This window comes from Oncorhynchus mykiss, chromosome 14 (genome assembly GCF_057628025.1).
Source record: "Oncorhynchus mykiss isolate SJ-2025 chromosome 14, ASM5762802v1, whole genome shotgun sequence".
Classification (NCBI taxonomy): domain Eukaryota; kingdom Metazoa; phylum Chordata; class Actinopteri; order Salmoniformes; family Salmonidae; genus Oncorhynchus; species Oncorhynchus mykiss.
In genome coordinates, this window is record NC_143035.1 from 22,903,477 (window position 1) to 22,928,787 (window position 25,311).

Sequence of the window (25,311 nt, forward strand, 5' to 3'; positions counted from 1 at the left end):
TGGGATCTCAGCTCATCATTTCTGCGGCTGGTTCAAGGACACCAAGAGAACTGGGTAATAAGGGTCACAATAAAGGTGCTTTGTCTTGAGTAGAGAAAGATGATAACTAAAGGAGGATGTAGAGGAGACACTCATCTGAACCAGAAAGAGCTGTGGATCAAGGGGGTCCCAGTGACTGTAGAATTTACACTGTCTTTAAAAAATAATAATAATAAATTCACCTTTATTTAACCAGGTAGGCTAGTTGAGAACAAGTTCTCATTTACAACTGGCCAAGATAAAGCAAAGCAGTGCGACACAAACAACAGAGTTACACATGGAATAAACAAACATAGTCAATAACACAATAGGAAAAAAGTCTATTTACAGTGTGCGCAAATGAGCTAAGATAAGGGCAAAAAATAGGCCATAGTGGTGAAATAATTACAATTTAGCAATTAAACACTGGAGTGATAGATGTGCAGAAGATGAATGTGCAAGTAGAGATACTGGGGTGCAAAGGAGCAAAAATAAATAACAATATGGGGATGAGGTAGTTGGATGGGCTATTTACAGATGGGCTATCTACGGGTGCAGTGATCTGTGAGCTGCTGACAGCTGATGCTTGAAGTTAGTGAGGGAGATATGACTCTCCAGCTTCAGTGATTTTTGCAATTCGTTCCAGTCATTGGCAGTAGAGAACTGGAAGGAAAGGCGGCTAAAGGAGGAATTGGCTTTGGGGGTGACCAGTGAAATAGACCTGCTGGAGCGAGTGCTATGGTGACCAGTGAGCTGAGACAAGGCTGGGCTTTACCTAGCAACGACTTATAGATGACCTGGAGCCAGTGGGTTTGGCGACGAATATGAAGTGAGGGCCAGCCAACGAGAGCATACAGGTCTCAGTGGTGGATAGTATATTGTGCTTTGGTGACATAACGGATGGCACTGTGATAGACTGCATCCAATTTGCTGAGTAGAGTGTTGGAAGCTATTTTGTAAATGACATCGAAGTCAAGGATCGGCAGGGTAGTCAGTTTTACATGTGTATGTTTGGCAGCATGAGTGAAGGATGCTTTGTTGCGAAATAGGAAGTCGATTCTAGATTTAATTTTGGATTGGAGATGCTTAATGTGAGTCTGGAAGGAGAGTTTACAGTCTAACCAGACACCTAGGTATTTGTAGTTGTCCACATATTCTAAGTCAGAACCGTCCAGAGTGGTGATGCTGGACGGGCAGGCAGCGATCGGTTGAAGAGCACGCATTTAGCTTTACTTGCATTTAAGAGCAGTTGTATGGCATTGAAGCTCGTCTGGAGGGGACACCATGGAGGAAAATACAGAAACACAAAGCTGCCAGAGACCGACACACAGAGAATACTCACTGTGATGTCTTATAATAGACTGAAAGAGGCCCTAAGGGTATCGTGATGACCAGAGTAATTGGCTTTCTTCTGCTATGACAATCTGCATCAGTCATGTCATGATGCCAACACACACTCAGGCCACTGTAAAGGTCAGAGATCCCCAAAGCTTCCTCTACTACTCACAAACACTCCTGAACAAAGGCTTTATTCTGCCTCAGTGAATTTCTCTTGCCTGTTACCTCATTTCTGTGTCTGACTTTGTATTGAATGCATGTGCATGTACACTGAGTATACAAAACATCACTCTTTCCATGACAGACAGACCATGAGGAAGTTATGATCCCTTATTGATGTTGCCTGTTAAATCCACTTCAACCAGTGTTGATGAAGGGGAGAAGAAATGTTAAAGGATTTTTAAGCCTTGAGACATGGATTGTGTTGTCATTAAGAAAGTGAATGGGAAAGACAAAACATTTAAGTGCCTTTGAACAGGGTTTGGTGCCAGGAGCACCGGTTTGAGTGTGTCAAGAACTACAACACTGCTGGGTTTACCGTGTGTATCAAGAATGGTCCACCACCAAAAGGACATCCAGCCAACTTGACAACTGTTGGAAGCATTGGAGGCAACATGGGCCAAGATCCCTAAGACTTGACACCTTGTAGAGTTCATACCTCAACGAATTGACGCTGTTCTGAGGGCAAAGGGGGGTGTAACTCAATATTTGGAAGGTGTTCCTAATGTTTTATACACTCAATGTATACTTGAATCAAAATATTAACTTCTATAACGTATTACAGCTGACAGTCCTTCAACTTGGACCCAAGAAGACATCTCAACAAGTATTGTGACCATGTATTGTAATGAAGGACTTTTTAATCATTTGTCCTGACAGCCAGTTACCGGAGTTAGCGGAGGCTTTGGTTTTACTTTACCGTCTCCTTGAAATGCCAGGCGACTGTTTCCCTTAGGAGGATAGAACACACAGAGGGGTGGAGGGAGCAGGTGTTCTTGTGACCTGCTCCCTCCACCCCTCCTGTGATTACATCCATCCCTCTGATTCCATCGCTGACCTGCTTCTCCAACACCATCCCACCATTCCTCTCATCTGCTCCCTCCACTCTTCCACTCCCTCCTCCCAACACTTTCCCTCCCTCCATCCCTCTGACCTGCTCTTTCTTTCCCCCTCCCTCCATCGCTGAACTGCTTCTCCCACACCATCCCTCTCACCTGCTCCCTCCATCCCTCTTCCCACCCCCTCCTCCCCCCTCTTTACAGTCCATCCCTCCACATAGCTTCAGAGATCTGTTCATCCACTACCGTTAACCACAGAAGACCAGAGTGAGAGCTGGTGACGTGGGATCAGCCGACACCTCAAGTGTCATGGTGAATAATAGCCAACAGGACAGAAACAGGTGTTCTGTTGTTGAGTCTATCGTTCTCTTTTATCTATTCTTCCTCCGTGTGAATGTGATTAACCCAGACTAAACAAAAGACAGGGGAAATAGCAACATGGTCTGTGCATATACAATTTAGCAGACGCTTTTATCCAAAGAAATTTACAGTCACGTGTGCATACATTTTACGTATGGGTGGCCCCAGCAGAAATCAAACACACAACCTTTGACATTGCAAGCGCCATGCTCTACCGGACCGAGCTACAAAGAACCAAAAACATGTATTTTATCAAACCACACGCCTGGAACTGTGATGATATTCTGCTGGAAGCCTAAAAGCAACTCACTTTGATTTTACATAGAACAAATATGCTTCCTACACTTTGTACAAACAGGCAAACAGCTCATTATTAGTACTCATAATAACAGCCTCCTAAAAGGAGGCTCAAGGAAGGAAAGGGTTTAAGTCAGTGCAGGACTGACTAGTGATGGGGGGGGAAACAACAATCAATAGTTACAAATGGCAATATTATTTTTGAACGAAATATCGATTTTTGATTTGTAAAAATAATGACGTACCTAGCGTTAGCTAGCGTCAGTCGTCGGCAGTACCTGCGCCCGTCGACAGTACCTGCGTGAAAACTCCGATATTTTTCATCCTAAAGATTGTTCCCCTTTTTCAGCACTGATCAAAACTTGCTTTCTTATGCTCTCGTGTCTATATGTAGCAGACATATGCTGAGCAATATGTTTGAAACATAAAATAACAATAAAATCACAGTATCATATAAGTATGGTACTAATATCGTATCGTGAGGTCCCGGGCAATTCACAGTCCTAGGGCTGACCATGTGACACATCCTCAACAGGTCTTTAATTTCACACCCTGATGACCCTCTGAGGATCTTTCGACTGATGTAGATAACCACAAGACCATATGTTCCCCCTGGCACCAGCCACCTGAATGTTGCCCTCTTTTTATTCACTCTAATAAATGTAAAGGTCATGGATGAATTACAGTCTGCCCTTCACACTGTGCACTAACTGGGCTCCAGCATGCACTTTAACTTAAGGCTGGTTGTGAACACATATTTAGCAGTAAAGAGACTGAGGCAAAACAGCATGAGGGCAGTACACTAACTTGGCTTATGCAAAGTGAGGAGGACTGCTAACCAGATTAGGCTACGCTATATGCAAGAATGCAGACCGAAGAGCACTAATTTATGAATACATGATGAGTTGCATTTAGCCTCGCCAATAGCTCATTATCCTTTATGGGGTAACTCGTCTATCAATGAGTAGCATCCAGCTAGCTTCCCAAGCTAATGTAGGGCTACTGGTTCTGGTGGTGGGTAAACAGATGAAGGCTGTCATGCAGGGTTCCAAACTCAGTCCCCGGGACCTTAAGGGTTGCACCTTTAGTTTTTTGCACTAGCACTACACAGCTGATTCAAATAATCAACTAAATCATCCAGCTTTGATCATTTGAATCAACCATGTAGTGTTAGTGCAACAAAAAAAAACTCAATGTGCAACTCTTGAGGTCCCGAGGAGCGAGTTTGGGGAAACACAGCAGCGGAAGTTCCTTTTCATTTGGAGTGACACCAAATCATATGGGTGATTCCTCATGAAACTAGAAGAAAACATGACCATAAATTGGGGTGTTTTCCCAAAATGTAATCCATAGAAGGGTCCTTATGAGGAAGGATTGTTTGACATATCTTGAAGCATAATTGAGAATTGATTAAAGTTGGAACATGTGACATTTTGGCCTTACCCTCTTTAAAGTGTTCCATCTGTAGGTGATAAACGAAGCAATAAAATAATGTGTCATCTGATTCTTTCCTGCTTGCTCTTTAATATGAGGAGTATTTTGACTTCAATGAAAAATGAATTTTGATAATTCACTATTTTAGATTTGTCTAATTTTGATATATATTGGTGAACAAATAATACTCTACTGGCATATCAAAGTCTCAGAGTGGGATCGCTGGTAGTTTTAAATTTTTGTTTTCTAGAATGGACCAAGAGATCTGAAATCCATTATAACCACCACAATAACCATGAGCTATTTACTGTAAAAACACCCACTTTCCTTACACATTAATTACCCGTGACATTTTTCATATCTTACCACCCACAGGCCTAGGCTACGAATATCTTGCCGTCCAAACAAAAAAACTCACTCAGAGGCAGCAACTGTGTTATGATTATTAATGACAAGCCTTGGTCTGGGAAAAGAGAATTTTAGCACAGTTCTTTGAAATCCTTCTGCCGCTATGAAATGCATGTTCTGATCCAGGCTTAAACGTGAGTTGCTGAGAGGGAAGACTGGCTCCAGAGAGAATTGCATCATTATGCCAGACAGTCTTGCTGAGAGTGTGGATGCCATTAAAATGGAAAACGGACCCAAAATCTAAATTCGTTAGGGGAGGACTGAAAGTAAAATCCCTGCTTGAAATGATGTTCCTGAAAACATGAAAGTATCACAGAACTGAAGGTAGGTAGAAGAGAAGAAACTTCTTTTTTTTTTTAAACAAAGTGCTTTGAAAGAGATGGTTGGTGTGAATGATCTTTCCACTACATAGTTTAGGCCTATAACCTGATTTATTCTGTAACATTAACAAATACTTCAGGTTACATTTCAGATGGTGGTCGTGACAAATGGTGCCTTGCCAATAACATTAGCATCATCATGGGAATAACTAAAAGGGGAATTGGGTAGTTAAGATGCAAGCACATCACAACTGAATATTAGCCTAGCTGGTTAATGATCAAATAGTTTAAAATGCTATATTTAATTAGCATTAATAACAATGCGGGATAGAGTTGCTGAGAACGTAAGACACTTTCCACCAATCAAAAGCAGAGCTACTGTACCATACTCAATTTCCATTGTCATTCTCAGGCAATCCTGTATATTGTTTACAGGTATTTTCACACAACGTTGAGCACATTATTCATCATAGGTTCATTCAGAATTGGAGCAAAAGCCTGTGGCGGGCAGAGATCAGAGGACCCCTCAGTGAACAGTCTGAACAGAGAAAGTCAACATGACCGCATTGTGATGGAGGAGAGAGAGAACACATCAGCTCATCTGACTCCATTAATCTTCTCTGGCCGCACTGGAGGGGACTAGCAGCAGAGGCATTGCAGACCAACAGAGATTCAGTATCAGTGGATTACCTACTGAGCATTGGATTAATCATAAAAACTTAAACCAAGCTGAACTATACTTCACAAGCACCACTTTCCTCTGTTCCCTATAACGTAGTTCTGCCTCTGTCTGCCAGGTTATCTGTATGATGAAGTACCTCATCTTCAACATAGGGACTACAAGAGGAAGCATTTTTCCCTTCTGTTGAGATCACTGAAAAAGGTACTACACTGGTTCAGCTGAGGGGAAAGGCAGTGCTTAATATGACGTTGAGTGGTATAACACAGGACAATCTAACCTAATACCTGTATATGTCAAAACAGTGCTCAGCTGTACTAAAAGCCTCATGGCCTTGAAATATAGAAACCTATCCAGGTTCAAGTCCCTAAGCATACCATTGTCATGTTACATCGGTTACCATAGTCAAAGTCAGATTTTCCTAATCGGTTCAAAACTCGACCTCCACTTTCAGCTCAATTTGTTTTTTAAATTTGGTATACTCCCTAGACCTATGCTTAATCAGACACAGCTTCATACAGACAATTACATTTGAGTCATTTAGCAGACGCTCTTATCCAGAGACTTTCAGTAGTGAGTGCATACATTTTCATATACGAGTGGCTTTGTTTTGTAACACTGGAGGACAAATTGAACAGGAGGCATCAGTGTACCAGACTTCAAAAATACATTATTTGAATAGGTGGAGCTCTAGTTGACCTTTGCCCTTCCGTTGTTCACTGCTGGGGTTAACCAAGCAGAACGCCCAGGTGTCCAGTCTCCGGAGAGGATGAGCAATCCAAATGGCCCTTTTCACCGAGGTTATTATCCTCATGTGTCTCTGTCATGGCAACCGTTCCACTGCAGCGAGGGAAGGGCAGATGCCACATTAGAATATTGTTTAGCAGGGGATTTATACAATAGCATGCTGCATGCCTCCCATTGTGTCCAATGTAAAAACTGAAATGGGCTACTTGTCACGATTCAGAACTCATAACATGATTCATAACAATAGAATAATGTAGGCCTAAAGTGTGACTGGGGAATGATACCAGTTTCCGACAGCAGAGAAGCATGTACACTTATAATGCACCAATGTGTGATTGAGACTAGGGGAGCAGCTTGTAGGAGGAAGCATGATCCCTTTTCCTACTGGTAGATATTGCATTCATTGTTGCCACTATAATTCCTGTTATGGGGGAACCAGAGCCATGTATTTAGAGAATTGGCCAATGCTATTTCTGCAATATGATGCATTTACATGACAGTTGAACATTCTAAGGCAGCCATGTTAGCTCCCCATTAACATTAGATGGGGAATACTTAAACAATGCGAACAGAATGTCTAGATTTATAACAATATTAAACATTCTGAAATTTGGCCTCTAAATTTGCAGTATGTCTCTGGGAGGGTAATGGAGTCCCAGTAGCTCTCCACAGTAGTCTTTCAAGACAGTCTTTTAAACTGCCATTTCGGATAGTTTGCTACAGTACTTTTACAGACATACATAGGAATTGAATTGAGCAGCATCATTACATGAAGAGGTCTTACATAACTAAATAATACAGGTTGTTACAGAGAACAGAGAAAGAAAAGACGAGGTAATTGAGTTGAAGGGACACAGAATAGTCTAAAATGGCAATATGCCCTCAAATGGACATGAAACACTGGCTGTGAAAACATAATGTAGCCTAAAAGTTGAGTGGTGCTGCATATAGCCAGCATGCAGACAGACAACCTAACGGTATGGTTCCTAATGAGGGAGATATGAAAACTGTACTAGGCCTATGTGCTTTTCTTTGATTGAAGAGAGCAGAACAAGATGAGAGACTGAGCCCAGAGCGAAGAGCCTCTTGAAATAATGTGATGGTATGTTAAAGAAAACTACCTTCATTCATCCTCTAAGAAAATACTTCCATGTTCAACCTAGAGAGATGAACCTTTGCATGTCATCTTACGCTGCTCAGATAAATGGACTCTAGGCCTGTTGGTTGACAACCATTCCCAAAGGTTTCATTTTCTCACCACAAACCATTGTTAGAGGACACTGAACCTGATATTGCTCATTAACATGGGTAGCCTTCTATAGGTAAGGGAATAGCAGGTTATATAATTAAGTCATACCATTAGAGCCCGTCATTTCATTTCAGGCCTTTCTCCTCGACGCTGGAGTTGATGACTAGGGAGAGAAGATGGGAGGCCTAACAAGAAGCTTGTCTGAATCAGTAACTGCATGGCAGTTATGACAGACGACAAGGGACAGGTGTCATCGGAACCAGATCATCAGGTGAACCAGATCACCAGGTGAACAAAGGGGTATGCTAAATTCCAACTTGTCAACCATTCACTTTTTTAACACTGTAGCTAGTCAATTCAGTCTATCCTAAAGCCTACTAGGCCATCGAGGTGCTGAGATCTGACGGCCACAGCAGGATTTCTGCCCTGGCATCCACCACGTACTGTAGCCAGTTAACCTTTTCAGACAAAACCTCTCGGGAATCTTTGTAATCAAAGGGCAGAAGGATAATTGGCACAGACAGTATTCAAATCCATAAAAGGAGTTATAAGTGCAGTGTTGGAGGAAATTACTGTGCAGTTACATACAGATTTAGACCCAACTAACTCCAGGCTTCCAAATAGGTAAAGTGACAGGAACAACAGCAGCCTAACAATACATCTGGTTTCTATTACATGTCTGACTCCTTTAAACATTTTTTAAAATATATCCTATTCTAAAAAGGACAGTCATTGTAAATAAGAATTTGTTCTTAACTGACTTGCCGAGTCAAATAAAGGTTAAATAAAAAATAAATAAATAACTCGGAGTCCCTGCTGGAGTCCCTGCTGGAGTCCCGGCTGGCACGTTTTAGACTGGAGTCTGTCAGGCTTCTACACACGCAGGGAAACAACGTCACGAAGCGCCAGTGACAGACGTGTTGGATATCTGGCAACGGCACCATGTTGCAAGGCAGACTCCCAGACATAAATAGCTCTCATCTAATTAGAATTCATAATATTAAAGTGGATTGAAGGGGACGATTTTAGTTGACAACATTTGAAGCAATTCCATGTTTGAAGGGAACCTCCGTGTCTGTTTGAATTGACTTAATCTTCAGAGAAGTTCAAAACCGACAGAAAAGATTTGCTTGCCAAATATTTACTTGTTAATCCAACATCCAGGGAGAGCCTCTTCAGACAATCCATGCATACTGTTAACCCAATAACCAATTAGTAGAAAGGGAAAGCTGCTGCAGTGCTGGAATCTGATCTTACTTAGGGCCTACGCATGGTTTAAGAAACCACGCCTTAACCTCTTGATCCTACTTGAGACGCAGACGTCTCAACTAGGCACCTGGAAATGCAAATGCGCTACGCTAAATGCTAAATGTACTCGTTAAAACTCAAACGTTCATTAAAACACACATGCAGGGTATTGAATTAAAGCTACACTCGTTGTGAATCTAGCCAACAAGTCAGATTTTTAAAATGCTTTTCGGCGAAAGCATGAGAAGCTATTATCTGATAGCATGCAACACCCCAATATACCTGAAGGGGGCGTAAACAAAATAATTAGCGTAGCCGGCGCTACACAAAACGCAGAAATAAAATATAAAACATTTATTACATTTGATGATATTCTTTGTTGGCACTCCTATATGTTCCATAAACATCACAATTGGATCTTTTTCCCGATTAAATCCGTCCATGTATGCCCAAAATATCCATTTGTATAGCCTGTCTGGTTCAGGAAAAAAGCTCTCTTCCAACACACAACGTAATTTTTTAAAATTATATAAGTTGCCTATATTCTTTGACAAAACACTTCAACCTACTTTTGTAACCCAACTTTAGGTATTTGTAAACGTTAATAAGCGATCAAATTGATCACTGGGCGATCTGTATTCAATAGCAGCTACTCAAGAAAACAATGTCCCTTTTTCTCTCTCCCAAAATCGATTGCTGTATGCTGGACGGAATGAAGGATCTATTTGTCATGACACAAAGGATTTTTGTCAATGAAAATGACATTTTTGGCTACATCGTGTGGAAGCTGTAGGAATTGCAATCTTGGCCCTATTTAATTTGGTGCCCCTTAAACAATACATGCAAGTGGCGCATGGATATTTTTTTCAGTTTTCAGTGACCAGTTTTTCTTGCGCTTTTCGATGAAACACACGCTCTATTATAGTCACAGCCGTGATTTAACCAGTTTTAGAAACTTCAGAGTGTTTTCTATCCACACATACTAATCATATGCATATACTATATTCCTGGCATGAGTAGCAGGACGCTGAAATGTTGCGCGATTTTTAACAGAATGTTTGAAAGGGGGGGGGGGGGGGGTAGACTTAACAGGGCAACAGAGGGCGATCAACAAATGAACGGACCCAGCCGAGACACTTTCCAAAGTAATTTGTAAACGCCGCCGAGCCACAAATGTGCCCTAACGCCGCCGAGCCACAGAGGCGCCCTAACGCCGCCGAGCCACAGAGGCGCCCTAACGCCGCCGAGCCACAGAGGCGCCCTAACGCCGCCGAGCCACAGAGGCGCCCTAACGCCGCCGAGCCACAGAGGCGCCCTAACGCCGCCGAGCCACAGAGGCGCCCTAACTCCGCCGAGCCACAGAGGCGCCCTAACTCCGCCGAGCCACAGAGGCGCCCTAACTCCGCCGAGCCACAGAGGCGCCCTAACTCCGCCGAGCCACAGAGGCGCCCTAACTCCGCCGAGCCACAGAGGCGCCCTAACTCCGCCGAGCCACAGAGGCGCCCTAACTCCGCCGAGCCACAGAGGCGCCCTAACTCCGCCGAGCCACAGAGGCATCGTAGCAGACAGTCTCAGTCCACAGGATCCAGCCTCCTAGACTGAGCACCTCCCACTGAAGGCAGGCTTGTGAGAGTTTCCAGTTCCATTATTTTCGAGTGGGCCGGGAGCCAGTGGGCCTTGTTAAACAGCCATAGGCACGTGTTCACCTTGCATCGATGGCCAATGGGAAATCATTCCCAGCTCTATCACACACAGCCCCAGCCCAGTATTTGGCAGGTTACGATCCTGGCAGCACTCGATGACACTGAATTTTACCCACAAAAATATAAAAAACAGGAAAAGTAAATAAAATTCAGTACCAGCTGGGGAAAAGCTAACTGGTGACGGGGCTAAACAAACCCTGTGGAATTCTTTCCCTCCAAAAATCACATCAAGCATCTGCCGTAAATGTTCCATATTAATTATCAACAAAAGAGAAGATATTGAATGGAAACATTTCATAAAAACCTCACAATAGCATGATTGATGACTTCAGGGTATTATATTGAACAGAAACAATATGGAAGTACTGTGAGGTTCCTGAGAGTACCTGGCTGTGTTATCTACAGTTACAAAATTTAGGAGGAATAAAATTCTACTTCTCTTCCCAAGAAAGGGCCTCAAAGCAGCCATGCGTGTGAAGCGTCAGATAGGATCAACTCTCTCTGTCACAACTACTCACGTCTGTGAAGGAAGATTCTCATTGGAAGTTAATGGATGTGTTAGGAAGGAGGGAGACGGACACAGAGGCCAATATACCGCTGGGAAAAAGGCAGTTTTCACCCTCTGTCCTACCCTTCTGCCCCTCTCTGCCTCCCTGGAGATTTGACACGCCTTTATAGAGGGATAACAACAGATGACACATGAAATGGTTACAAGGTCACTGGCATGTCAGACAAAACAGGTGCAAAACGGTGAGGACAAAGTTAAAAAGTTTGACACAAGTCAAAACAGAAAGGCCTGGATAGTACATGTTTCATGAATAATAATATGATACCCTTTATTCATAACAGCTGGACATCTCCAGAGGTAATATCTGAGATGAAAGAGGCATCATGATACAGCCATCACAGTTTGTAGGGCTATCTCTTCTCTCTTCACGCAGGCAGAGACCGGAATGCTGCCTTTGATTTAGAAGCTAATGAGTCTGGTCAGATGTTCACAATTACCCTCTCAATATGCTCTGGAGCCTGTTCTCTGTCTAATAAGAGAGGCTAGATAATTACATTGTCTTTTCAGGGGCTGTTGACTGTGCCACTCACCCAACATTGAGATGAACAGGCTTTTAAAATATATAAGCCCAGTAAGTGTAGAAGTGTTGTGCAAAATAATCACACAAATTATCCTGTGAATAAAGATTCACTTGCAACCATAAAGATTAAAATCTAGCAGAGCACAATATCACAGGTAAGCCGTGCATGACAGCTGATTGTAAATCTGGTAAACATGCTGCAAGTGGTGCTCTAACCACCTACCTACACATTTCAGCAGGGAGCAGCAGGGTAGCCTAGTGGTTGGACATTGGACTAGTAACCGGAAGGTTGCAAGTTCAAATCCCCGAGCTGACAAGGTACAAATCTGTCGTTCTGCCCCTGAACAGGCAGTTCCTAGGCCATCATTGAAAATAATTTGTTCTTAACTGACTTGCCTAGTTAAATAAAGGTAAAATAAAAATCTCAGATTGGGCCCGTTTCCTGCTGCCTCAGTGAAAAACAAAGTTTAATAAAATGTTTCCAACCCTGTTTAACAAGTGAACCGTAAAAAGATCTGCCAAGAAATTCAATTTAGACAGAATGTTAAATGGTGATGAGTCAGATGACCCGTAACCATTAATGATGGCTGAATTGTTTCACTGTTAGCTCAACATTGCTGCAGTAAGGATATGGGAATAGACTTTATATATTCAACATTTCTCTGCCCACCACTTACCTTGCTAGAGTCCTTCACCTCTTTACAGAGCAGAGCGGTAGCTTAAAGCAACGCATAAATAATTCATTGTTTGGAACCAACACAATGAATACCAATTCAATCATATTGCAGAGCACTATCATCAAGGCTGATTGCAATACCTGATGTCATTAACTTCATCTGTGGCAATGTGCCGGCAATTGCGAATGCCAGTTCAGAATGCTGACACCAAGGTTACACAGCAACCTGGTAGAGTTAGAGGGCCTGTCTGCTGGCCAGCCGACTGGAATAAGGAGAGAGGAAATTACTTTCTGGTTTCAAATTGTTTTCACATTAGACTCAGACTCTTGCCCCCTGCAAAAGGTGGGATTCTGCATTAAAAATAACTAGGAACTGGGCAGAGTTAACCACAGAAACAGCCTGACATTATGGGGCAAAACAATATGTTTCAGCACTCATCAAATGTAGGCTACATATTTAATAGAACCGCAAATCTGTAGTTGTCAATTACTGTTTTATAGATGGGGCCAGAGTGGCTGATTCTGATGTTTGAGGTCCCTGACTATAGTCAGTGTATCCAGTGTAACTCTCTCTGATTGGCTACAAACACAAGCTTCAAATCAAATCTAAGTTTGTCACGTGCCCAAAAATACAACAGGTGTAGTAGACCTTACAGTGAAATGCTTACTTACAGGCTCTAAACAACAATGCAATTAAACCAATTTTAAAAAGGTATTAGGTGAACAATAAGTAAAGAAATAAAAATAGTAAAAAAATAACAGTAGCGAGGCTGTATATATTAGCGAGGGTACATACACATACCGGTTAGTCAGGCTGATTGTGGTAGTATGTACATGTAGATAAGGTTAAGGCAGGGCTTGCAAACTATTACAGACTACAAAGGGAAGCACTGCCGCGAGCTGCCCAGGATGTGTGTTCCGGGCATGTGCTGATCAACTGGCAGGTGTCTTTGATGTCCTTGATTGAGTCTGTAATACCAACATGTTGGTGGCTGACTAAATACTTTTTTGCCCCACTGTATCTAAAAATGACCATATAGACTGAGTATATCAAACATTAGGTGCACCTTCCTAATATTGAGTTGCACGGCCCCCTTTTCCCTCAGAACAAAATCAATTCGTCCGGGCACGGACTCTACATGATGTCAAAAGTGTTCCGCAGGGATGCTGGCCCATGTTGACCCCAGTGCTTCCCACAGTTGTGTCAAGTTGGCTGGATGTCCTTTGGGTGGTGGACCATTCTTGATACACACGGTAAACTGTTGAGCATGGAAAAACCCAGCAGTGTTGCAGTTCTTGACACAAACTGGTGCACCTGGCACCTATTACCATACCCTTTCAAAAGGCACTTAGATATTTTGTCTTGCCCATTCACACTCTAGCCCCGATCAGCATGTAGCCTACCTATAGCCAGATGATTTGTGCCTCCAGCAGTAGCTTAGGCTACTTTTATACTGGTAAAACATACTTTTTAACAGCGAATTTTATTTTAAAAAATAACCTGGAAAATTACAATAAACTAACTAATAAAGCCTGATATTGCGCAACACATTTCACAAACAATTGAATGCTGAAGGTGACGCACAGCTGTGCCAGATCAGGATTAGGCCTACCTCTTGTTGGTCAGCATGCTTAGCTGTGCACAGTTTGACTAGGTTACTGTAATTGACTGGTGTTCTTTTACATGCAAATGTATTATTATTATTTTTTTTTATGTACACCTTTTTCTCCCTAATTTCGTGTGTAGCCTATGTATTTAGGTTAGTCCCATCGCTGCAAATCCCCTACGGACTTGAGAGAGGCGAAGGTCGAGAGCCATGTGTCCACAGAAACACGACCATGCCAAGCCGCGCTGCTTCTTGACACACTGCTTGCTTAACCCGGAAACCAGCCACACCAATGTGTCGGAGGGCCTGCCACAAGGAGTCGCTAGAGCGCAATGGGACAGGGATATCCCGTCCGGCCTAATCCAGATGACTCTGGGCCAATTGTGCGCCGCCTCATGGGTCTCCAGGTCACGGGCGGCTGTGACACAGCCCAGGATCGTTGCCGGGTCTGTACTGACGCCTTAAGCACTGCGTTGCAATGCCTTAGACCACTGCACCATCCAGGAGACGACTGTCCACACAATTACATGCTTAGTTCCACAATGAAGTAGAGGATGCAGTTGTCACAAAATATTAGGTATTTATGGGTGGTAGAAAGTAGGCTACACATCTTAAACATTTGAACCGGGACCTAGGTGAATCGTTACATCCCTACTGCACATTAATGTTCAGCCTTACAGATTTACTGAGGTTCATACACCTATTAAGCTGGTCAGGTTTTATTTTCACTGAGGTCATTTATTACTTAACTGCTTAGTATCAAAGAAGCAAAGCTTTAAAGCTAACCTGGACTGAAGCTTATCTGTGTGTAGCCTATGTTTTTTGCCTAGGCAATGTGGAGGCAGACATTCTATTGCTTTTGAAGGATAACACTTTGAAAGGAGTTTTATGAAAGAACTCGATTAGCATTCCTGGAGTCTCTCTGGATGTGCTAAGACTTACTCCTTCCTCCCTGCACCAGTGTCTCCTCTTCATCATCCCCATTTTTTCCCCCATGATCCATCCTCATTAACCAACTGCCCTCCTTTTCCCTCCCCCAGTCAGGTAAACCAACATCTCTCCAGTGGAGGCTGCAAATGGCTTTAGGAGCAGTTTCTCCAGCAACAGCAGCAGGTCTGCTGATCTGTTCTGAGAACAGAGGGAAGTTTTATCTAGGGGGGCAGGCTTTCCCTCCATCATCCTGCCAATAGCGACCACAGCACATGCTGCACAGCCCTTCATGCTCCACCGCAAGATAAGGCTCCCAGACAGGTCTTTTCTGCTAGGCCCCACTCACTACAGTGAAGAGGAGACAGAAGTAATTTCTGCTAGGCCCCAATCACTACAATGAGTGGAAAGGGAAATGAGTGACCAACACAACTGGACGTTTTTAATCAGTTTAACCCCCTTTTCAAAGTTGAGCCTTCTGTTTAATCTACAAATTGGAATTGTGTGTGTCAGCTGAAGAAGGGACGTGTAATTGATCTTTCAGAGAAGCAAGAATCTAGACATACCTTTAAACCACGTAGCTTTGCATACTGTTTTCTCTGCTTCCGAGCATAATACTTGTATTGGCCATGCTGTACAGTATATTACTCTTCAGCTATAGATGTTCATTACGTCTGATTTTTTTAACAATTAGCTTTTTCTTCTAAACACCTGGCAGCAGATGTGCCTATATCAATTAAATGAGACTGAGAACATATTTCAATGGATTCACCACTTGAAGTCAGTTCAGTTGCTATGCAACATGAAGACAGTGTCTCGTCTTTGTGGTTATTTTCTCCTCAGCCTTGTCGACTTCTGCTGCTTTGCTACTAAATGTCCCCAGTGTCTTCAGACGGCCTTGTGGGAAATGTTACTGTCAGTGGGTTTGAGGAGTGGGAATCAGCTTGATGTTTTCCCAACCAAGACAGGCACACTTAAATTACAGAGACCCAGAAGAGGCCCAGGCCATCCAACCCGTTTGTCTCATGAATAAAAGTGAGGATTCGTTTGAGAATACAGATGTGACCAGTAATAATGTGGAAACAGTCAGGTCTGTGGTGCAGATTGAGTCAATCTTTCCCTCCTTTTTTATGTAGTCAAAGTAAAATCTGACATATCCTTAGCAGCATGCCAATCATGCTTAATTTGACTTTTTCTTAGTACTGTGTGTACCAAACATTCACTTGAATGCAGTTTGTTGCACATTACCTTTTTTGAATGTCACGATTGAACCTTTGCGTGTGTCACCAAGCTTTGCAGAACACCATAGAGAACCACCATAATCATAGAGAACCGAGGTAGAAAACCGAGGCAGTAGAAAACCGAGGCAGTACAAATCACAGTATAATAGAATGTGTTTACATTGATGTTGTTTTGTTAACCCAAAGACATCAATTTAGAAAATGTTCTTTACTTTGACTGCCAGAGGGAAATTCATTTGTTTTGGGTCATTTTTAGTTTATGTATTGTGTGCATCGGAATATTAAAGTGTTTTTGCTTGTCTAGCAAGAAATGTACTTAGTCACAGCGGTCCGAGACAATAGCAAGCAGGAATCTCCGAGCCAATGGCAGCACCCTGGGAAACAGTAAAGCCATTTCGCTCCAGCAGACCACTTAATAGCTTGGCTGATGCAGAGGCTGTAACTTCATCAGTCAATTGGGCCAGACAGAGATGAGCAGTCTGCTCAGTGCCCTGACCAATGTGTGAGGAGACATGGGAAGGACAGTGGAGCTCCTCTCATGGCCTCTGGTGATGAAGAAGCATGCCTCACTTTAAATTACATTTGGAAGATAGGAAGGTAGCACTTCACCTGAGCTGGCTGTAGACCATTTTGATGTGTAATTTAGAGGAGGTCTTGAGGGTTTTGATTTTATGTTGTGGCCCATCTGTCCTTCTGACCCTGTAAACCTAAGCTGTCCTTTGAACTATGTGACCAAGGCGGTCTTTGGAAACCTTTCACCAGGGCTCTGTGTGTATGCATGTAGCTGAGATGAAGAGAACGCCATATTGCTGTGCCACTCTACCTCTGTTTAATATCTGAAGGAATTCTGTACTACACACAGAGACGCGAACAAAGCTCTCCCGGTAAATCCGACCACAATTTCATCCTCCAGATTCCTGCTTACAAGCAAAAATTCAAGCAGGAAGCACCAGTGGTCAGATGTAAAAAAGTGGTCAGATGAAGCATATGATAAACTACAGGACTGTTTTGCTATCACAGACTGGAACATGTTCCAGGATTCTTTCCCGATGGCATTGAGGAGTACACCACATCAGTCACTGGCTTTATCAATAAGTGCATCAAGGACGTCGTCCCCAAAATGATTGCACGTCCAGTTGAAGTCGTAAGTTTACATATACTTAGGTTGGAGTCATTAAAACTCGTTTTTCAACCACTCAACCACGCATTTCTTGTTAACTTCTTGACGCTACCCATCCCTTAAGCGGGATAATTGTCATCAGCAACCACTGAATAGCATAGCACCTCAATCAAATATTACTAAAAATATTCATTCATGAAATCACAAGTGCAATATTGCAAAACACAGCTTAGCATTTTGTTAATCCACCAGTCTCAGATTTTAAAATGATGCTTTACAGCGAAAGCTTGTGTCCAAGCGTGTGTAAGTTTATCGATCGCATGACAAAACATTAAGTACACTTAGCATCAGGTAGCTTGGTCACGAAAATCAGAAAAGAAATCAAATTAATTGTTTACCTTTGATGATCTTCGGATGTTTTCACTCACAAGACTCCCAGTTACAGAACAAATGTTCATTTTGTTCCATAAAGATTATTTTTACATCCAAAATACCTCGTATTTTACCTTGTTTTACCTTTACCTTTACCTCGTATAATACCTTGTTTGGCGCAATATGTTCAGAAATCCACAGGAAAGAGTGGTCACGACAACGCAGACAAATTCCAAATAATATCCATAATGTCCACAGAAACATGTCAAACATTTATAATCAATTCACAGGTTGTTTTTAAAATATATAAATCGGTAATATATCAACCGCAAATGTCTTTCACAGTAGGAGAGGGAAAAGTGATACCTATCCAAACTCTGTTGCGCGAGCAAAACTCATGTGACCACTTGAGTGTGTTATCGTTCTGGCTCATTTTTCTAAATAAAAGCCTGAAACTATGTCTGAAGACTGTTGACACCTTGAGGATGCGATAGGGAAAGGAATCTGGTTGATATCCCTTTAAAATGGAGCAATGGGGGGCTATGGTACAGACAGGTTTCAAAATAGAAGCCACTTCCTGGTTTGATTTTTCTCAGGGTTTCACCTGCATCAGTTCTGTTATACTCAAAGACAATATTTTGACAGTTTTGAGTGTTTTCTATCCTAATCTGTCAATTATATGCATATTCTAGCATCTGATCCTGAGAAATAGGCCGTTTACTTTGGGGACGTTATTTTTCCAAACATAAAAATAGTTCCCCCTAGCTTCAAGAGGTTTTAACAAACTATAGTTTTGGCAAGTCGGTTAAGACATCTACTTTGCGCATGACAAGTCATTTTTCCAACAATTGTTTACAGGCAGATTATTTCACTTATAATCCAATGTATCACAATTCCAGTGGGTCAGAAGTTATCATACACTAAATTGACTGCGCCATTAAACAGCTTGGAAAATTCAAGAAAATGTCATGGCTTTAGAAGCTTCTGATAGGCTAATTGACATCATTTGAGTCAACTGGAGGTGTACCTGTGGATGTATTTCAAGGCCTACTTTCAAACGGTCTACCTTCACACTCAGTGCCTCTTTGCATGACATCATGGGAAAATCAAAAGAAATCAGCCAAGATGTCTAAAAGGTTTGTAGACAAGCCAGGTTCATCCATGGGAGCAATTTCCAAACGCCTGAAGGTACCACGTCATCTGTACAAACAATAGTATGCAAGTATAAACACCATGGGACCACACAGCAGTCATACCGCTCAGGAAGGAGATGTGTTCTGTCTCCTAGAGATGAACGTACTTTGGTGCGAAAAGTGAAAATCAATCCCAGAACAGCAGCAAAGGACCTTGTGAAGATGCTGGAGGAAACAGGTACAAAGGTATCTATATCCACAATAAAACAAGTCCTATATCAACATAACCTGAAAGGCCGCTCAGCAAGGAAGAAGAGACTGCTCTAAAACAGCCATAAAAAAAAGCCAGACTACGGTTTGCAACTGCACATGGAGAAAAATATCATACTTTTGGAGAAACGTCCACTAGTCTGATGAAACAGGGGGAGGCTTGCAAGTCGAAGAACACCGTCCCAACAGGGGTGGTAGCATCATGTTGTGGGGGTGCTTTGTTGCAGGAGGGACTGGTGCACAAAATAGAAGGCATCATGAGGGAGGAAAATTATGTGGATATATTGAAGCGATATCTCAAGACATCAGTCAGGAAGTTAAAGCTTGGTCGCAAATGGGTCTTCCAAATGGACAATGACCCCAAGCATACTTCCAAAGTTGTGGCAAAATGGCTTAAGGAGAACAAAATCAAGGTATTGGAGTGGCCTTCACATAGCCCTGACCTCAATCCCATACAGCATTTTTAGGCAGAACTGAAAAAAAGCGTGTGCGCGAGCAAGGAGGCCTACAAACCTGACTCAGTTACACCAGCTCTGTCAGGAGGAATGGGTCAAAATTCACCCAACTTATTGTGGGAAGCTTGTGGAAGGCTAACCAAAATGTTTGACCCAAGTTAAACAATTTAAAGGCAATGCTACCAAATACTAATTTAGTGTATGTATACTTCTGGCCCACTGGGAATGTGATGAAATAAATAAAAGCTGAAAAATCACTATGATTCTGACATTTCACATTCTTAAAATAAAGTGGTGATCCTAACTGATCTAAGACAGTGAATTTTTTACATGATTAAATGTCAGGAATAATGAAAAACTGAGTTTAAATGTACATGGCTAAGGTGTATGTAAACTTCCGACTTCAACTGTAGATACCAAGCTAAAGCTAGCTACCCACCCCAGAAGTTGCGGTCCAACACAACATTCTACAATTAAATTGTTATTTGACATGTCAAATAGTTTTATTTGTGAACTTTTTTTTTGACCAGCAAAGACCAAAACAGCGTTCCATATTTTTCATTCTCTACATAGTGGTTAGTAGATGCAAAAACTTGCACACTCATTTCGTTTTACTTGAGCCTATCCCTCCATCTACGGCGGAACCTCTGTAACCCTGCTGTGCTTCTACTCAGATCGACATGATCACCAGGTCTCTGGAGTAGGACATTCAGAGCACCTGCAGAGAAATGGTGTGCCAGGACACTTCCCTCACTGTGGGCCACTCAGAGAGGACAATTCCTATTTCTATAGGTTGCAGTCCATAGACGTGATGAGGAAGTGGTATTGGGATACACATCCCCTGCTGTGCCCTGCCAGGCATTGTGATACACATTCCTCTCTGTGCCCTGCCATACAGCCAGGCATGGGGCTGGACGCTTGAGAGCTGGCAGAGTAGACCACTTGCCCCATCGACCCTGCCATCCTATTTATACCCAGGACAATAAATGAGTGCTGGCCAGCCAGTAACCAGCAGGCCCTGAGGGAATGAGAGCTGTGGAGGTCCCCTGCTGGAGGATAGACGGAGCTAATGAATACTCTGATGACCTTACACCTTATTTTCCCTTCCAGGTATCCCAGAGACAACTAATCACAGTGCCCTGCCAGAATATCCCAGAGGAGACAACTAATCATAGTGCCCTTCCCATCAGTGAAGCCAGACTAGAATAACTTTTAGAGAAACTTAACATCTACTACACTGGGGCATTACAAAAGCAGTCTAGGTTTATACCTGCTACACTCAACAATTGTTGCGATTCAAAACCTGTCGTTATGACCAGAAGCAAATCTTCTAGGGGGAGATCTTTCTTAGAATGTGTATTTATAAAGTGGAAAGATCCAAAGAGAGTTATATAACATTCTGATTATATTGTTGGACATTTTGGGAGTCTTGAGGTAGGCGCTTGACATGCGTAACAGGCATATTCTCTCTCAATGTTAGACAATGGCATCCAGGCCTAGAGATGTAGAGCCTCATACAAAACCTTTGATTTGGCATGTCTTGACATACTGTCAGAGTACCAGACATCTAAAAGTGGAAGAGCAGAATATACCATAGAGAAACTAAACTATGACACTTGCCAAACCACCTTTACTACTTCCTATGAAACATTTCACTTCATCCAGAAACCTATTATAAAATGTGGCTATGAATGTAACTAGTGTTGTGCTCTATTGGCCAGTGTCTGAAGAGTGCCTGTCAAAGCTTAAGTGGTTGAGAAATTAAAAACCTTGTTAGTGAAGAATTGAGACTTTTTTTAAGCTTAAAGTGTATTCTGAAAGAATTCAGAGCCCTAGACTTTTCCACATTTTGTTTCGTTAGTCTCATTCTAAAATGGATTACAAAAACAGAGTTAGAATCTTTAGCAAATGTATAAAAATAAACTGAAAAATCACATTTACATAAGTATTCAGATCCTTCACTCAGTACTTTGTTGAAGCACCTTTGGCAGTGATTACAGCCTCGAGTATTCTTGGGTATGATGCTATAAGCTTGGCACACCAGTATTTGGAGAGTTTCTCCAATTCTTCTCTGCAGATCCTCTCAAGCTCTGTCAGGTTGGATGGGGAGTGTCGCTGCACATTTATTTTCAGGTCTCTCTAGAGATGTTTGAATGGGTTCATGTCCGGGCTCTGGCTGGGCCACTCAATGACATACAGAGACTTGACCCGAAGCCACTCCTGCATTGTCTTGGCTGTGTGCTTAGGGTTGTTGTCCTGTTGGAAGGTGAACCTTCGCCCCCCCAGTCTGAGGTCAAGGATCTCTGTACTTTGCTCCATTCAGCGTTCCCTCGATCCTGACTAGCCTCCCAGTCCCTGACGCTGAAAAACATCCCCACAGCATGATGCTTCCACCACCTTACTTCACCGTAGGGATGGTGCCAGGTTTCCTCCAGACGTGACATTTGGAATTCAGGTCAAAGAGTTCAATCTTGGTTTCATCAGACCAGAGAATCTTGTTTCTCATGGTCTGAGAGTCCTTTAGGTGCCTTTTGGCAAACTGCAAGTGGGCTGACATGTGCCTTGTACTGAATGGCTTCCGTCTGGTCACTACCATAAAAGGCCTGATTGGTGGAGTGCTGCAAATATCTTCTGGAAGGTTCTCCAATCTCCCCAGAGGAACTCTGGAGCTCTGTCAGAGTGACCATCGGGTTCTTGGTCACCTCTCTGACCAAGGCCCGTCACTACCAATTGCTCAGTTTGGCAGGGCGGCTAGCTCTAGAAAGTGCCTTGGTGGATCCAAACTTCTTCCATTTAAGAATAATGGCCACTGTGTTCTTGGGGACCTTCAATGCTGCAGAAATATTTGGGTACCCTTGACCCAGATCTGTGCCTCGACACAATCCTGTCTCGGAGCTCTACGGACAATTCCTTCGTCCTCATGGCTTGGTTCTTAATCAATGGAAGCAGGATGCAGCTGAGCTCAATTTTGAGTCTCCTAGCAAAGGGTCTGAATATTTATGTAAATACGGTTTTGTTTTTTTCTTTTTAATACATTTACAAATATTTGATGAAAATAACATTGAATCAATTTTAGAATAAGGGTGTAATGTAACATGTGGAAAAGGGGAAGGGGTCTGAATACTTAACAAATGCACTATATATAGAGAGAGTTACTCTGAAGTTGACACGTTAAGTGAGAGTGTTTCTGGAGTTGTTAGTCAGCCTTTTTAATGAATAGCCATCCTCTCCTTTTGCTTCCCTTTGAAAATTGGTAAGGCTTGAAGGGGAGCTGAACACATTGTAATTCGTTATAGGGGGTTGGACTGGACAATGTTAGCCTGTGTAACATGAGACTCACTGTGGGGAAGCATTCACCATTTGGTTTCTGTCACCTCTCTGGGTAGCTGTGGAACTTTTTACATAGCATCAGGCCATCCAGATTTGTCCACTTAGAATGTGAGAATGAGAATGTAATGCAACGTGACCAAGGGGAGATGAGTATCAGGGACAGTTCCCTTTAGCCATTTTGAATGAATCACTCTGTTCAATGACCAGAAAATGTAGGCTATTTCACTACAGAGTGGGTTTCAGAAGTGCCAGTCTGACCCTTAGATTCTCAAAGAGATGGATTACAGAAAATGTAACTGATATTTTAAAAGTTATGCCTATCACGCCAGTGCCATAACCAATATTCTGCAACCTAAGCTAAATACCAATGTTGCAAAGTGGTGGTAGCCTTTAACCTCTCTGGGATATGTGGGACGGTAGCGTCCCACCTTGCCAACAACCAGTGAAAGTGCTTGGCGCCAAATTCAAAACAACAAAAATCTCAATTAAAATTCCTCAAGCATACAAGTATTTTACACCATTTTAAAGATAACTCTCATTATTCCAGCCAGTGTCTGATTTCAAAAAGGCTTTACAGCGAAAGCACCACAAAAGATTATGTTAAGTCACCACCAATTCAGAGAAAAACAGCCAGTCTTCCAGCCAAAGAGGAGTCACAAAAAGCAGAAATATACAGTGGGGAGAACAAGTATTTGATACACTGCCGATTTTGCAGGTTTTCCTACTTACAAAGCATGAAGAGGTCTGTAATTTTAATCAAAGGTACACTTCAACTATGAGAGACGGAATCTAAAACAAAAATCCAGAAAATCACATTGTATGATTTTTAAGTAATTCATTTGCATTTTATTGCATGACATAAGTATTTGATCACCTACCAACCAGTAAGAATTCCGGCTCTCACAGACCTGTTAGTCTGTGAAGGTCTGTAATGTAGGAGTGGGCCAAAATCCCTGATGCAGTGTGTGCAAACCTGGTCAAGAACTACAAGAAACGTATGATCTCTGTAATTGCAAACAAAGGTTTCTGTACCAACTATTAAGTTCTGCTTTTCTGATGCATCAAATACTTATGTCATGATGATCTTCATCAGATGACATCCATAGGACTTCATGTTACACAATACATGTTTTGTTCGATAAATTGCATATTTATATCTAAAGATCTCATTTTACATTGGCGCTCTAGTTCTAAAACATGCTGTGATTTTGCAGAGAGCCACATCAATTTACAGAAATACTCATCATAAATGTTGATGAAAATACAAGTGCTATACATGGAATTAGAGATATACTTCTCCTTAACTTCTTGCGTCGAGCAATCCCGTATCCGGGAGCGTAATCATAGCCTCAAGCTCCTTACCATAACGCAACGTTAACTATTCATGAAAATCGCAAATGAAATGAAAGAAATATATTCACTCACAAGCTTAGCCTTTTGTTAACAACACTGTCATCTCAGATTTTCAAAATATGCTTTTCAACCATAGCTACACAAGCATTTGTGTAAGAGTATTGATAGCTAGCATAGCATTAAGCCTAGCATTCAGCAGGCAACATTTTCACAAAAACAAGAAAAGCATTCAAATAAAATAATTTACCTTTGAAGAACTTCGGATGTTTTCAATGAGGAGACTCAGTTAGATAGCAAATGTTCAGTTTTTCCAAAAAGATTATTTGTGTAGAAGAAATCGCTCTGTTTTGTTCATCACGTTTGGCTAAGAAGAAAAAAATGCCGAACTTTTTTCCAAATTAGCTCCATAATATCGACAGAAACATGGCAAACGTTGTTTAGAATCAATCCTCAAGGTGTTTTTCACATATCTATTCGATGATAAATCATTCGTGGCAGTTGGGTTTCTCCTCGGAAGCAAATGGAAAAATACACGCAGCTGGAGATTACGCAATAATTGCGACGGAGGACACCAAGCGAGCACCTGGTAGATGTAGTGTAAAATGGTCAATCTTCCAATGATATGCCTACAAATATGTCACAATGCTGCAGACACCTTGGGGAAACGACAGAAAGTGTAAGCTCATTCCTGGCGCATTCACAGCCATATAAGGAGACATTGGAACACAGCGCCTTCAAAATCTGGAGCATTTCCTGTTTCATCTTGGTTTCGCCTGTAGCATCAGTTCTGTGGCACTCACAGATAATATCTTTGCAGATTTGGAAACGTCAGAGTGTTTTCTTTCCGAAGCTGTCAATTATATGCATAGTCGAGCATATT

The 25,311-nt window shown here is 42.2% G+C and overlaps 1 protein-coding gene across 5 annotated transcripts in view; it reads right to left on the minus strand.

Moving 5' to 3' along the window:
• Positions 1-25,311, minus strand: part of LOC110488996 (ecto-NOX disulfide-thiol exchanger 2) — a 296,941-nt gene that overhangs the window by 223,955 nt on the left and 47,675 nt on the right. The window lies entirely within an intron of this gene.